This window comes from Cervus elaphus, chromosome 1, assembly GCF_910594005.1.
Source record: "Cervus elaphus chromosome 1, mCerEla1.1, whole genome shotgun sequence".
Classification (NCBI taxonomy): domain Eukaryota; kingdom Metazoa; phylum Chordata; class Mammalia; order Artiodactyla; family Cervidae; genus Cervus; species Cervus elaphus.
In genome coordinates this window covers 18,452,072-18,466,389 of record NC_057815.1, presented here as the reverse complement: position 1 = coordinate 18,466,389, position 14,318 = coordinate 18,452,072, and the positions used below count along the sequence as shown (strand labels likewise).

General features: G+C 36.8%; 1 pseudogene; it reads left to right on the top strand.

The window, feature by feature from the left end:
* The window catches only part of LOC122681841, an 83,166-nt pseudogene extending 69,640 nt beyond the window's left edge, over nucleotides 1-13,526 (top strand).
* Nucleotides 13,527-14,318: the final 792 nt, after the last annotated feature.

The window sequence follows — 14,318 nt, the reverse complement described above, 5'->3', positions numbered from 1 at the left end:
TTTTTCATGATAGCTTGATCCTTCAACTAAATACCTATCTGCCTAAAATGAAGATGCAGGTACAAGGACAAAGAAAAACGTTTGTCAGTGGTCCAGGCTCAAAGACAATTATGTTATTTTTTAATTTAATTTTTATTGGAGTATGGTTGTTTTACAATGTTGTTTTATTTATTTATTTATTTTACAATGTTGTTTTAGTTTCTATTGTAGAGCAAAAAGAATCAGCAATGCATATACATATACCCCATCCCTTCTGGACTTCTTTCTCATTCAGTTCTCCACAGTGCTTTAGTAGAGTTCTTGTGCTATACATGATCTTCTCATTATTTATCTAAATATAGTGGCAGACTGGTTCCAAATTGGGAAAGGAGTATGTCAAGTTTGTATATGATCATCCTGTTTATTTAGCCTGTATGCAGAATACATCACATGAAATGCCAGGCTGGATGAAGCACAAACTGGAATTAAGAATCCCTGGAGAAATGTCAATAACCTCAGAAATGAAGATGACACCACCCTTATGGCAGAAAGTGAAGAACTAACGAACCTCTTGATAAAAGTGAAAGAGGAGAGTGAAAAAGTTGGCTTGAAACTCAACATTCAGACAACTAAGATCATGGCATCTGGTCCTATCACTTCATGGCAAATAGATGGGGAAACATTGGAAACAGCGAGAGACTTTATTTTGGGGGGCTCCAAAATGACTGCAGATGGTGACTTCAGCCATGAAATTAAAAGATGCTTACTCCTTGGAAGGAAAACTATGATACCTAGACAGCATATTAAAAAAAAAAAAAAAAAAAAAAACAGAGGCATTACTTGGCTAAAAAAAGTCCTTCTAGTCAAAACTTTGATTTTTTCCAGAAGTCATGCATGGATGGGAGAGTTGGACTACAAAGATAGCTGAGGGCCAAATAAATATTGCTTTTGAACTATGGTGTTGGAGAATACTCTCGAGAGTCCCTTACAGTGCAAGAAGATCAAACCAGTCAATCCTAAAGGAAATCAGTCTTGAATATTCATTTGAAGGACTGATGCTGAAGCTGAAACTCTGATACTTTGGCCATATGATGTGAAGAAATGACTCATTGGAAAAGACCCTGACGCTGGGAAAGTTTGAAGGCAGGAGGAGAAGGGAATGACAGAAGATGAGATGGCGGGATGGCATCACTGACTCGATGGACATGAGGTTGAACAAGCCCTGGGCATTGATGATGGACAGGAAAGCCTGGCGTGCTGCAGTCCATGTGGTCGCAAAGAATCAGACATGACTGATTGACTAAAGTGACCTATGTCCCTAATGTGGAAACTATATACCAATGCTTGGAAAATTCACAGTTTATGATACTCAGAACTTTCAACAATTCGAATGTTTTAAGTTCCTTGTTAGTGGAGATATTTATATTTTAAGTGGAGTTCTTATATCTGAGTAATGACTTTATTGGACTAGATGAAAATTAGGTTTCCTTCCCAGTGTTTACATGAGACTATTTTGTTGGGTCTGAGAAATAAATCAATGTTGTTACCACTAATAAAAACGGAATTTTATGGTGGTGTCAGTAAAAAGCAGCAACTAAAAGAAAGAGTACTCAATTTCTTTTAGTCATTTTAAAATGAAATGATTTTCTTACTGTATTAAGCTTTGTGGTGGTTGGCAGTAAGAATTTCTGAGGAATGAATGCCCATGCAACCAAAAGATCTTCATGGTAATGGATGTTACTATTTAATGAATTATTTTTTCTTTTAGCACCACAAGAAAAGCAAGCTTCTCAGTCTTGGAAATGAAAAGTTTGTCCTCATGTTCACTTACATAAACTGAAGACAGCAAAGGCAAATGTGGTGATATGTTTTGAAAGACTTTCCACTCCAATGAGATACTGGGGACTCACTCAATTTAAGTTCTTGTTACAAATGCCCTAAGATCAGAACAAAGGTATAAAATGTCACTTAGTCATGTTATCTAACTAAGTGGTGCTTACATTCCATTTCCTCTCTGTTCCATCACATTCTGAACTCCTATTCACCAACCAACCGAAGCCCAGATTCTAGAGTGTATATTCAGATCTAGTACATGTTTTCAGTCTCATGTATTAGCTTTTTCCTCCATAGGACACATTTCCATGTCCATGTTCAAGCTAGCAGCCACCCACTGTATAATTTTAAAGGCCCGTTTTGTATGGACTGTGGAAGCAAAATTAAGATGCCTGAGATAACTCAGTTTGTTATATATTATATATGTTATTAATGTATTAATTCATCTATTTTGCAGACATATTCAGTGATGGAAAAGGAGGGTCAGGCACTCCTCACACTTATCTACAACAAAGAATTTGTTTAGATGAGATCAAGTGCCTTCAGGGTGGTACAGCCATAGATATGATAAAAACTCTCCAAAAGCAGAAATAGAAGGAACATACCTCAACATAATAAAAGCTGTATATGACAAACCCACAACAAACATTATCCTCAATGGTGAAAAATTGAAAGCATTTCCCCTAAAATCAGGAACAAGACAAGGGTGCCCACTCTCACCACTACTATTCAACATAGTTTTGGAAGTGTTGGCCACAGCAATCAGGGCAGAAAAATAAATAAACGGGGTCCAGATAGGAAAAGAAAAAGTGAAACTCTCACTGTTTGCAGATGACATGATCCTCTACATAGAAAACCATAAAGGCACTACCAGAAAATTACTAGAGCTAATCAGTGAATATAGTAAAGTTTCAGGATATAAAATTAACACACAGAAATCACTTGCATTCCTATACACTAACAAAGAGAAAACAGAAAGAGAAATTAAGGAAACAATACCATTCACCATTGCAACAAAAAGAATAAAATACTTAGGAGTATATCTACCTAAAGAAACAAAAGCAGTCAAATGGAAAAGAAAGCTGTGGTACACATTCACAATGGAATATTACTCAGCCATTACAAATAATACATTTGAATCAGTTCTAATGAGATGGATAAAACTGGAGCCCATTATACAGAGTGAAGTAAGCCAGAAAGATAAACACCAAGAAGGTGAGGGTGGGATGATCTGAGAGAACAGCATCAAAATATGTATATTATCAAGTGTGAAACAGATCACCAGTCCAGGTTGGATACATGAGACTAGTGCTTGGGGCTGGTGCACTGGGATGATCCAGAGGGATGGGATGGAGAGCGAGGTGGGTTCGGGATGGGGAATACATGTAAATTCATGACTGATTCATGTCAACGTATGGCAAAAACCACTGCAATATTGTAAAGTAATTGGTCTCCAACTAATAAAAATAAATGGAAAATAATAAGTAAATAAATAAATAATAAATAAATAAACTCCACAGTGGCCGCCTGAAGCTCTCTCACTGACCCTGTGCCTTCAAGTCAGTCCTCTAAGAGCCAAAGTGCTAGGCAGAAGCATCAGATTGGCTACTTTTAGGTCAGATGTCCATGCTCTGACTGCCGGAGGAATAGAGAGAAATATCTGCACCTCCATCCGTTTTTGTGAAAAATAAATCACGCTGTGTCCCACCTGCCTTTGGATTCGTTCCAAATAAGAATGTTAGGAAGATGGTCAGCGAAACAACAAATACCCACTACAGAAGCTGTGGATGGGTGCTTACAGAGGGGCAGGGTCAATTCACTCAGTTATACAGGATATTGGGATGAGAGAGTGAAGAAGCAGTGATCCAGTGTCAGTGGGAGAAATCTTACTCTGAGAGACACTCACCAATACAAAAAATTAAGTATGAAATTAGAATGGAAATTTTCAGACATGCAAGATCTCAAAATATCTCATGTTTTACATCCTTTTAAGAAGCTTCCTGGACATGTACTACACCAAACAAGGAAATAAGCCAAGAAAGATAAAGGAATAGGAACCAGGAAGCAATGTATCCAAGGTAAAAGAACTGTGTGAAGAATTCTTAGGATGAGGGTGAGGAAGCCCCCACATCACAGCTGAGCAACAGACCCAGACAACCACCAGCTCCTAGTGGAGCACTAGGACAGAGGACTCTGGGAAGTGGGACATGTATAGGAATGTGGATATGTGCATGGAGATATTTGGGGATACATTAGCAATAGATGCATAAAAAAACAAAGTAAATGAAAAATAAGTTAATTACTAACTCCAAATAAGATATAAAATTCTACAAGGAATGTAATGTCTACTATAATTCAATTGTAAATATTACAATTATAATAATGCAAACACTGAATTTTGATCTAATAAGAAATTGTGATAAAATCAGATTCTGGGATTTTCTTCAAAATAGTGTGAGATGACAGGGAGAGTACGTGGAGTATGGATAGGGCATGACCAGTTATAGTTTAATGGTTGTTGAGGTTGGGTAACGGATATATGAGGGTTCGTTATACAATATCCCTTCTGTGGGTAGTTGAAAATTCTGTGTAATAAAATGCTTTGAAAAAAAAAAAAAGAATTTGTTTATCTTTCTAAATGATATGGGGCTTCCCCAGTGGCTCAGTGGGTAAACAATCCACTTGCAATGCAGGAGACACAGGAGGCTCCAGTTTGATCCCTGGGTAGAGAAGATCCCCTGGAGGAGGGCATGGAAACCCACTCCAGTGTTTTTGCCTGAAGAATCCCATGGACAGAGGAGCCTGGCAAGCTACAGTTCACAAGGTTGCAAAGAGTCGGACACAACTGAAGTGACTTAGCATGCACACATGCTAATCAGTATGGTTCTGAAGTTGACCTTTTGGGAATGCAAGATTTTCTTCAAAACCTTGGGTACTCTGTGGTTGTTAAAGAGAATCTCACAGCTCTAGAAATGGACCAGGAAAGTGTAACAATCTTCCTTCTCTCCTAAGCAGTTTTGAACATCTTCCTTAACAGGTGTAAGTACAAAATACATGTTATATAATTCATATTTGCTCCATAATTGATCCCCTGAATTTTAGCCTCCTTCTGTGCAGTCTCAGAGGAAATACTTAGAGCCACACTCTATAGTATTTCACTAAATATGTTTGATCTTCTAAAGTTCTCAGTCTGCAAGTCATCTATTACTTGGTGCTCTGGGCCCTGAAATGTATTGATATCTACAGAATGAGTTTTTGAGACTTTCATACTTTCAATACCTTGTGTATAAAAGTAAAATCAAGTGTGCAGAGCAACAATAACAACAACAACGAAAACCTGCACACACACATATAGACATAAAGAAAAAATTGTGATTCTCGTCCTCCCAAAAGTATCCCAGATGGCTTTAGACAAACCTTTTTAAAGCTAACATTCTCCTATTACATGATGAAGGAATTTGTTGTATTTCTAAATTTTTGTCAAAATTCTCTCTTTCTCTGCCTCTGTCTCCTTTTTCTTGCTCTCTTTTCTTTTTTTCTTTTTTAATGAAAACGTACAGGAACTCCAATTTGTAAAACAGATGAAAGCAAAGTTCTATTTGAGACACGTCATCTCCCTTGCCCCTCATTTACTCCATCTCCCAACATCTTCCTAACTGTAAAGTTCTATTGAAAACCATTGAGCTAGATACTATGTAAAATCTCTACTAACTTTAGTATTTTACACATTTTCTATTTGTCAGAATATGATTTCACTTACAATTCAATTCAGTCTACATCACCTTATTCTTTAGTGCCTGTTCCTTTTTATGAACATCATCTAGTATTTTAGTGTAAACTATAAAAGAAGAGTACATCAATAGTAATTCTGGAGTCTATTTCAGGAAACAGATACAGCACTAAGGGAATTTGCTGCTCAGCAAGAACACCAATCCTCAGATAGCATATTCCTGGTATTTATGTCACATGGAGTCCTGAATGAAATTTGTGGGACAAAGCACATGGAAAAAGAGCCAGATATTCTTCATGATTGGAGAAGGAAATGGCAACCCTCTCCAGTACTCTTGCCTGGAAAATCCCATGGACAGAGGAGCCTGTTAGTCTGCAGTCCATGGGGTCGCTGAGAGTCGGACATGACTGAGCGACTTCCCTTTCAATTTTCACTTTTGTGCATTGGAGAAGGAAATGGCAACTCACTCTAGTGTTTTTGCCTGGAGAATCCCAGGGACGGGGAGTCTGGTGGGCTGCCGTCTATGGGGTCGCACAGAGTCGGACACAACTGAAGTGACTTGGCAGCAGAAGCATTCTTCATGATAATACCATCCTCCAAATTTTCAACAGCAATCACTACCAGAGTCTAAAAGACAAACCCAAGGTCCTCATCATGCAGGCCTGCCGAGGCAATGAGTCTGAGTTCAGGAACCTTGGGGAGTGGTTGTGTAGGTTTTTCTGTTAGTCTGGTGTCTAGCCTTCATTTCCCCAAGGATGGGAAGAGAAAAACATTTCAGTACAACTCTTGGGTCCAGTCCAGGAAGAAACTCTATTAAGCCCGTACCATTTTTTTCTTTCTTTCTTTTCTTTTTTTTTTTTTTTAAAGAAGTGATAAGTAACCTAGAATAATGAGGAATATTCCAATCATTTCGGACTTGGTTATCAACATGGTCAATCTAAACTTAAGTGACCTATGTATTGTTCCCAGTTAGTGAGGCAGATTTTCCATTCTCCAGTGGCTCAGTGGTAAAGAATCCACCTACCAATGCAGGAGACACAGGAGACAGTGGGTTTGGGAAGATCCTTCGGTTGAGAAGATCACCTAGAGGAGGAAAGGAGGATATAACAACCCACTCCAGTATTCTTGCCTGGAGAATTCCGTGACAGAGAAGCCTGTTGGTCTACAGTCCATGAAGGTGCAAAGAGTTGGACACGGCTGAGCAACTAAACAACAACAACAAGATATTTGCATTTTTAGTAAATGCCATGTTAAAATATATTTTAGCAAAAGTATAACCACAAAAGCAATTTTCTGTGTGTTTGTGTGTGTTAATATTAATATGACATCTTTTATAAGATATGGATGTCTCTTTCAGAAGGTGCTGGGTGTTTGGGTGACTGACACAGGAAAAGACTCTGAATATAAGTATGACCAGTTCTTGCAATATTCCATCTGGGATGCTGCTATTAAAGAAAGGTGTGTGTCAAAGGACTTCATTGCTTTCAAATCTTTGCCTCCATGTAAATATATAGGCAACCTATTAGTTTCTGGATCTTGGGCTTGGTTATGATAATATCTTATCACTTAGAACATTTATTTCCTAAATAATGAGTTAGTTAGGTGGAGAAGATTTTTAAATATTGAGATTTTCATAATAAGAAACCTGTAAATATTGATACTGGGGGAAATTTAGAAAATATATAGGACTAGGGTGAGGATGCAGATTTAAAATAGTCTCAAACAGACTGTGTGAAAAATAAGGGGTTATTTTTAGATATAGCAATAACACAGAATTGTATCATCTCAGATTTGGTCCACCTGATGATCTACTAACAACTAAATGAGCCAACCAGTAAAACTGCAGGGCTTACTCAACACACGCTAATAACCTTTCGGTCTGTTATTTGAATTTAGTCTTAGGTTAATAGTTACGTGCCTGACTTCATGAGCATGTAACCAGGGACCAAAAACCCTTCTTTGGCAGGAAAGTCATTAAAAAGCTAACTTATACAAGTTCTAAATGCTAAAATGTAGTAATTTCAAATTTTAATGTGCATGGAAATCATTGAAAATCTCATTAAAATGTAGATTCCTGATTTGGTATGTCTGGATCAGAGTCTGAGGTGCTTTATTTATTTATTTTAAGCTTAATGGTGATGCCAGAGCTGTTGGTTCATGGTGATATGTGAACAGGAAGGAATTAGAGGAACTTCTGAGTCTACTTGGGGAAATAGGAAGAAGACTATGCAGGAAACATCCACTCCACCACTGGAATAATTCTACTTCTTTTTGTTTTACATATTTGAATTTTAATAGTATTTTATATGAAAGAAGACCTCTGTGCTTTTAGCTAAAAAGCAAGCTTAAAAAGTATATACTGTCTGATACATACTCTGAGAGTGTTTAATTGAAGAAATAAGGTGTAATATGTGAAGAAATAAAGAGTAATATGTGAAATTTATGCATCAACATGTTTTACATATAACTATGTCCTGATACTGTATTAGGTGCAGACATGGTTACTGAACATCATAGAGTATATGGTTAGGCCAGAAAGGCAGATTTAATTGAGGGAAAATATCCATTATGTTTAACAGAAATAAATAATAATTGTCAACTGAGATGAGTACTTTAAAGGAGAACATTGTGCTCACATTTGGAAGTGGAAGGAGTGAACAATGATAAGAGCATGAAAAACAAAATCAAATGGATTCACTTATGTCATAGGATTTTAAAATGGAGGGGAGAGGCTGTTAAGAACGTAAACCTTATACACATCCTCACCAGTTGAAACATGAACTTTTGAGCTGGACCAAACTACAAATATTCCAAATATTTGAGTAACTCTATGAGAATAACTGCTATTGCTCCAGCAAAGGACATTTGCTGAGTAGCATTAGCAAACAATCATGTTCAGCCAAAACTAGCTTTCTGCCTGCAACACCAATCAAAATTATTTGTAAGCAAATTATGTAGACACTCCCTTTTTTGTCTTTAAAAACTTCTGATTTTGATCCTTAGTGGGAAACTATTTGATTGTTGTTCAATTGCCAAGTCATGTCTGACTCTGTGACCCCCTTGAAACATACCAGGCTTCCTTGTCTTTCACTTCCTCCCAGAGCTTGTTCAAATTCATGTTCATTGAGGCAGTGATGCCATCCAACCACCTCATCCTCTGTCACCCCTTTCTGCTCCTGCCCTCAATGTTTCCCAGCTTTGGGATCTTTTCCAATTAATTGGTTCTTCACATCACATGGCCAAAGTATGGAAGTTTCAGCTTCAGTATAATTCCTTCCAATGAATATTCAGGGTTGATTTGTTTTATTCATCTGGATTCATTCCTGAATTCATCTCCTTGTAGTCCAAGGGACTCTCAAGAGTCTTTCAGCACCATAATTTGAAAGTATCAATTCTTTGGCACTCAGTCTTCTTTATGGTCCAACTCTCACATCCATACTTGATTACTGGCGGGGGGGGGGGGGGGGGGGGGGGGGGGGGCGGGCGGCAGAATGTAGCTTTGACTATATGGATCTTTGCAGTTTCTACTTTTTTTTTTTTAAATCATGATTATACAGTGGAGGTGACAAATAAATTCAAGGGATTAGATCTGGTAAGCAGAGTGCCTGAAGAACTAACTACAGAGACAGAGGTTTGTAACCTTGTACAGGAATACCAAACCATCCCAAAGGCCCCGGAGTGGGGCGGGGGGGTGGGGGGGGGATGCAAAAAGGCAAAGTCTTAGGAGGCTTTACAAATAGCTGAGGAAAGAAGAGAGGTGAAAAGCAAGGGGCAAAGGGAAAGAAGCAACCAACTGAAAGCAGAGTTCCAGAGAACAGCAAGGACAGATAAGAAACCCTTCTTTATTGAGCAACGCAAAGAAGTAGATGGAAAAAATAGAATGTGAAAGACTAGAGATCTCCTCAAGAAAATTGAAGATGTCACTGGAACATTTCATTCAAGGATGAGCATGATAAAGGACAGAAACCATAAAGACCTAACAGAAACAGAAGAGATTAAGAAGAGGTGGCAAGAATACGCTAAAGAACTATACCAAATAATAATAATAATAATAACAGTAATAGCGATGTCTTAATGACTGGGATAACCATTATGGTTTGGACACTTACCTAGAGCCAGACATCCTGGAGTATGAAGTCACTTGGGCCTTAGGAAGCATTATTGCAAAGAAAGCTAGGTAGATGATGTAATCCCAATTAAAATCCTAAAAGATGCTGCTGCTGAAATGCTGCACTCAATATGTCAGCAAATTTGGAAAATTCAGCAGTGGCCACAGGTATAGAAAATGTCAGTTTTCATTCCAATCTCAAAGAAGGGCAATGCCAAAGAATGGTCAAACTAGCATACAATTGTGCATATTTCACATGCTGGTAAGGATATGCTCAAAATTCTTCTAGCTACGCTTCAGCAGTATGTGGACCAAGAACTTCCAGAGCTACAAGCTGAGTTTAGAAAGGGCAGAGGGACAGTATTTGGATTTCTACCCAAATCTTTGTACCCTGAATAGCACAATTTTGATCCCAAATAAATGCTTCTGCTTTATTTTTCCTCTTAACATTTTTAGATTGCCAAGGGTAAGAGAGGAATATTCCAGACAGGGGGAAAAAAAAAAAATCCATTGTACAAGAAGGACTTGAGAAAGAAATGAGGTTAAAAAAAGAGAACAAGCAAGGTTAAAGCACAGAACCAGGTGCTAGTAATCAGAGGGAATTTGAAGAAGAACAAAAAAGTCACAAAATTTGAGGCCTTTTATGTTAGTGAAGAATTTGGTCTTTTATACTAATCTATTTTATTACTAATTTTCCTTTATACTTCTAATAATTTTACTTTATATTATTTCATTGCTTGTGCTGAGTCATGTCTGATTCTTTGCAGTCCCATGGACTATAGCCCCCCAAGATATTCTGTCCATGGAATTTTCCAGGCAAGAATACTGGAGTGGGTGGCCACTTCCTACTCCAGATGATTTTCTTGACCCAGGGATCGAACCTGAATCTTTTGTGTCTCCTGCCTTGGCAGGCTGAATCTTTACCACTAGTGACACCTGTGAAGTCCAGGAAGGATTTGATCTTTTATACTAACATATTTTATTACTAATTTTACTTTATACTATTACTAATTTCACTTTATACTGTTTCATTACTTAAGTGAACTTAAAGCAATGAAATGATAAGATTTTCTTGCTTTTTTTTTCTTTTTAAAAGTTTTGCTAAAATATAGTTGATATACAATGTTATGTTAGTTTCAAGTGAAGAGCAAAGTGATTCTTTCTTTAATTTTGTTTCATTGTAGGTTATTTCAAGAATTTGGTCATAGTTTCCTCACTATATAGCAGATCGTTGTTGGTTATCTACTCATATATAGTAGTATATATTTTAATCCCAAAGTTTAAGGTATTCCTTCTCCTTCCCCATTTAACCATAGGTTTCTTTTATATGTCTATAAGTCTATTTCTATTTTGTAAATAAGTTCACTTATATTCTTTTTTTAGGGTCCACATATCAAAATCATGATATTTGTCTTTGACTTACTTCACTTAGTATGATTATCTCTAGGTCCATTTATGTTGCTCCAAATGGTATTATCTCATTGTTTTTAATGGCTGAACAGTATTTCATTCTGTACACACACACACAGTAGATGTTCTTTATTCATTTATCTGTCAGTGTATACTTACATAGCTTCCATGCCTTGGCTATTGTAAATAGTTCTGCTGTGAACATTGGGGCAAATGTATCTTGTTGGATTATGTTTTCTTTGATCTTTGCCTAGAAGCGATATTGCAGGCTCATATGGAAACTCTGTTTTTAGATTTTAAAGGACTTCCATACTGTTTTCCATGGTGACTAAACCAATTTATATCCCCACCAACAGTGTAGGAGAGTTGTCATTTCTTCCACACCATCTCCAGCATTTATTATTTATAGACTTGATGCTGACCGTTCTGACTGGTTGAGGTGCTATCTAATTACAGTTTTGATTTGCATTTCTCTAATAATTAGCTATGCTGAGCATCTTCTCATGTGCCTTCTGGGCATCTGTATGTCTCTTTTAAAATGATCACTCTGAGAATTTTGTGAAGAATGAATTACAGTACAATAAGTGTATATGTAGGGAGATAATTAAAATACTATTGCAGTACTACAAGCCATAGTTGATAAACATAATCTTGGGATGAGGTAAGTGGTTGGATCCAGGAAATAATTAGCATATAAAATTAACATGGCCTATTAGTTTAGTATGTCTGCTGCAAATGAAGTGATGATTGAAGTGACTCAAGTTTGCAAGTGGACAATTCTGGTATATTCATTGAAGTGAGAATCCTGAAAGAAATTTTGAGGTGTCTTTGGCATATTTCAAGATGAAATGGAGAGTAGAGAGTTACACAACTATATATTTCAGAGGAGAGAACTACCCTAGAATTTTGGGAAATGCTAGCCTAAATATGATACTTAATATTCTAAAAAATGGACAAGCTTATCTAGTAACATAATATAATGAGAATAAATCCTAAAGCTAAAGTTTGAAAAAAAAAAACCTCTAGAGTTCAATATCTGAGACAGAAATATTAGTCAGCAAATTACATTCAGAATGTATGGTTAGGGAATAAGAAAACTAGGAGCATATGTTGTCAGAGTTACAAAGAAATAATTTGTTGGAGTTATCAATATTTTCTGATGTAAATGGGAGACCAGGTAAAAGGTGAGGCCTCATAAATGGTCATTAGACTTCATTAACTGGAGGTCATGGATAACCTTAGGGAAAGTCATTTGGTAAAATTGGTGTGGGAAAGAGAAGGCAGATAGGAGTGAGCAGACTAGGAGGAAATAATGTTAACTAGAGATAAATTGGAGAAATTTAACTACAAAAAAAGAAGGAAAAATAGGAAAGTAGTTGTAAATATAGTGATAATAAAGACAATATTAGCTTTTTTATGATAGAAAATTGACCACATTGCAATCATAAAGAGAGGTAGCAATTCAAGATAATTCACTCAGTAAAACAGTAAGTGCAAAAAATTATAGTGTAAAAATAGTATGGATGAAGAGGAGGCTCAGAATCAAGGACTATCAAGATCTGTTTTCTTTTTTTCTATTATACAGTAAGTGCTTAAGTGGTTTATGTTATTTTCTACTACCTGCAATCCTAGAGCCCATAATGTTGATCCTGCCTAGTAAGAAAGTTAAGGGAAATTATAATTGAGGATCAATGATGATTTCTCTGGGCCTGTTATTGAAACATCTCAACACTATCCAGATTTGACCTCCCTCCTTTCTGTAAAGCACCAAAATCAAACTTTGTTCAAAAGCTATGACTCTTGAGAGTCTTGTACATTTATATGGTAGCTGAATCACCCATTATTTTAAAACCTTTGTTTTCAGATAATGTTTCTTGGAGATGTGACACAAATGTCCCTCTCTTTATTTGCCTATTATCTATTACTTCAAAGAATATTCTTGGTGTCATCATCTGAAAGAGATTTTTTGAAAGGTAGGGATCTTCTTGTCTTTTTTTAATGTTATGCTTTATAAAACTGTGTAGAACTGTTTGCAAACCTTTTTCTCTGAACCCTGAAACTCTTAAGTCATCTTAGTGCTCCTTCCTATACTCCAAGTTTATTTAAGAGAAAGTTTTTGAAGCACACTACATTGAACAAGAGTGAGCTTCTCTGATTCTAATAACCTTGTTTATTCAAGGAATGTTTCTGAAAGTATAATTTTATTTGTGTCTGTACTATCTCCAAAAAAAAGCTAAAAATTTCTTCAATTTATACTATCTGACCACAGCCTTAATAAGAACTATATACTGTATACTCACTCACTCCTGAAAAGAAGTCTGGATTTTCCTTTTAGAAATTTTCCAAAAGATTTCTTTACTATTTTAGGTTCAACATTCATTTGATACTCCAAATGTACCGACCCAGATGCCTGTGATTGAAAAAGGATCCATGACATGATATTTCTACCTCTTCTCTGGGAGTTAAAATCATGCAAAGTGTCTCAGGTAAATGTATCCAAGAAGTGGATTTGGGTGCACCCTGATCAGAGTCTATACAAAAAGTCTGGATAGAATGGAGAACAATGACAGAGTGGTGCGGCCCAGTAGTCACTGAGACTCACCTTATCTGCCTTTTCTTACTGGCCTCTGGTTGTGAAACTGTGGTTTTATGCTACTTTGGCCATAGTATAATGACTGCACATGAAATGAAAAGTCCAATGGTAGCCCACTAGAAAACATTTCAGTCCTCATTTCTCTCAAGGATGTACTCAGTGAGAATAAAATACATAGTTCTGATCCAGGCACCTAACCAAATAATTGGACCTGCTGTATACAGCAGGTGTTTGGCTTTCTCAGTAAGAAGTTAGTTTTGCTGAGTCACGTCCCTTCTCTGTTTGTGATGAGGGTGGCCTGGATCATGGTATCAAATGTTACTGCTGGTTCTATGCTTAGGCAAAGAGGCCCTAGTGTAGATCTTCCTGGTTGGGAATGGCAGGTCCATAGGCCTTTTGTGAAGATACACCTCACAGTAGAGATAAGTTCTACTTAAGTCTTATCTCCAAGAGCCCAATTACTCATGTTTTCTCTGTTATTTTTTTCCAGAAAAAAAAAATTATAGTTTTTATGAATTTACTATTTAAAAAGGTCAACTTTTGATCAAGAATATTTTTGAATAAACTTCCCAAATGCCCACTCTCCAAGAACACTAGGGCAAAATCACTCCTGCATATTGCTGCTGATTTAATGGTTCATAAATTCTTGAATAATGTTTGTTTTT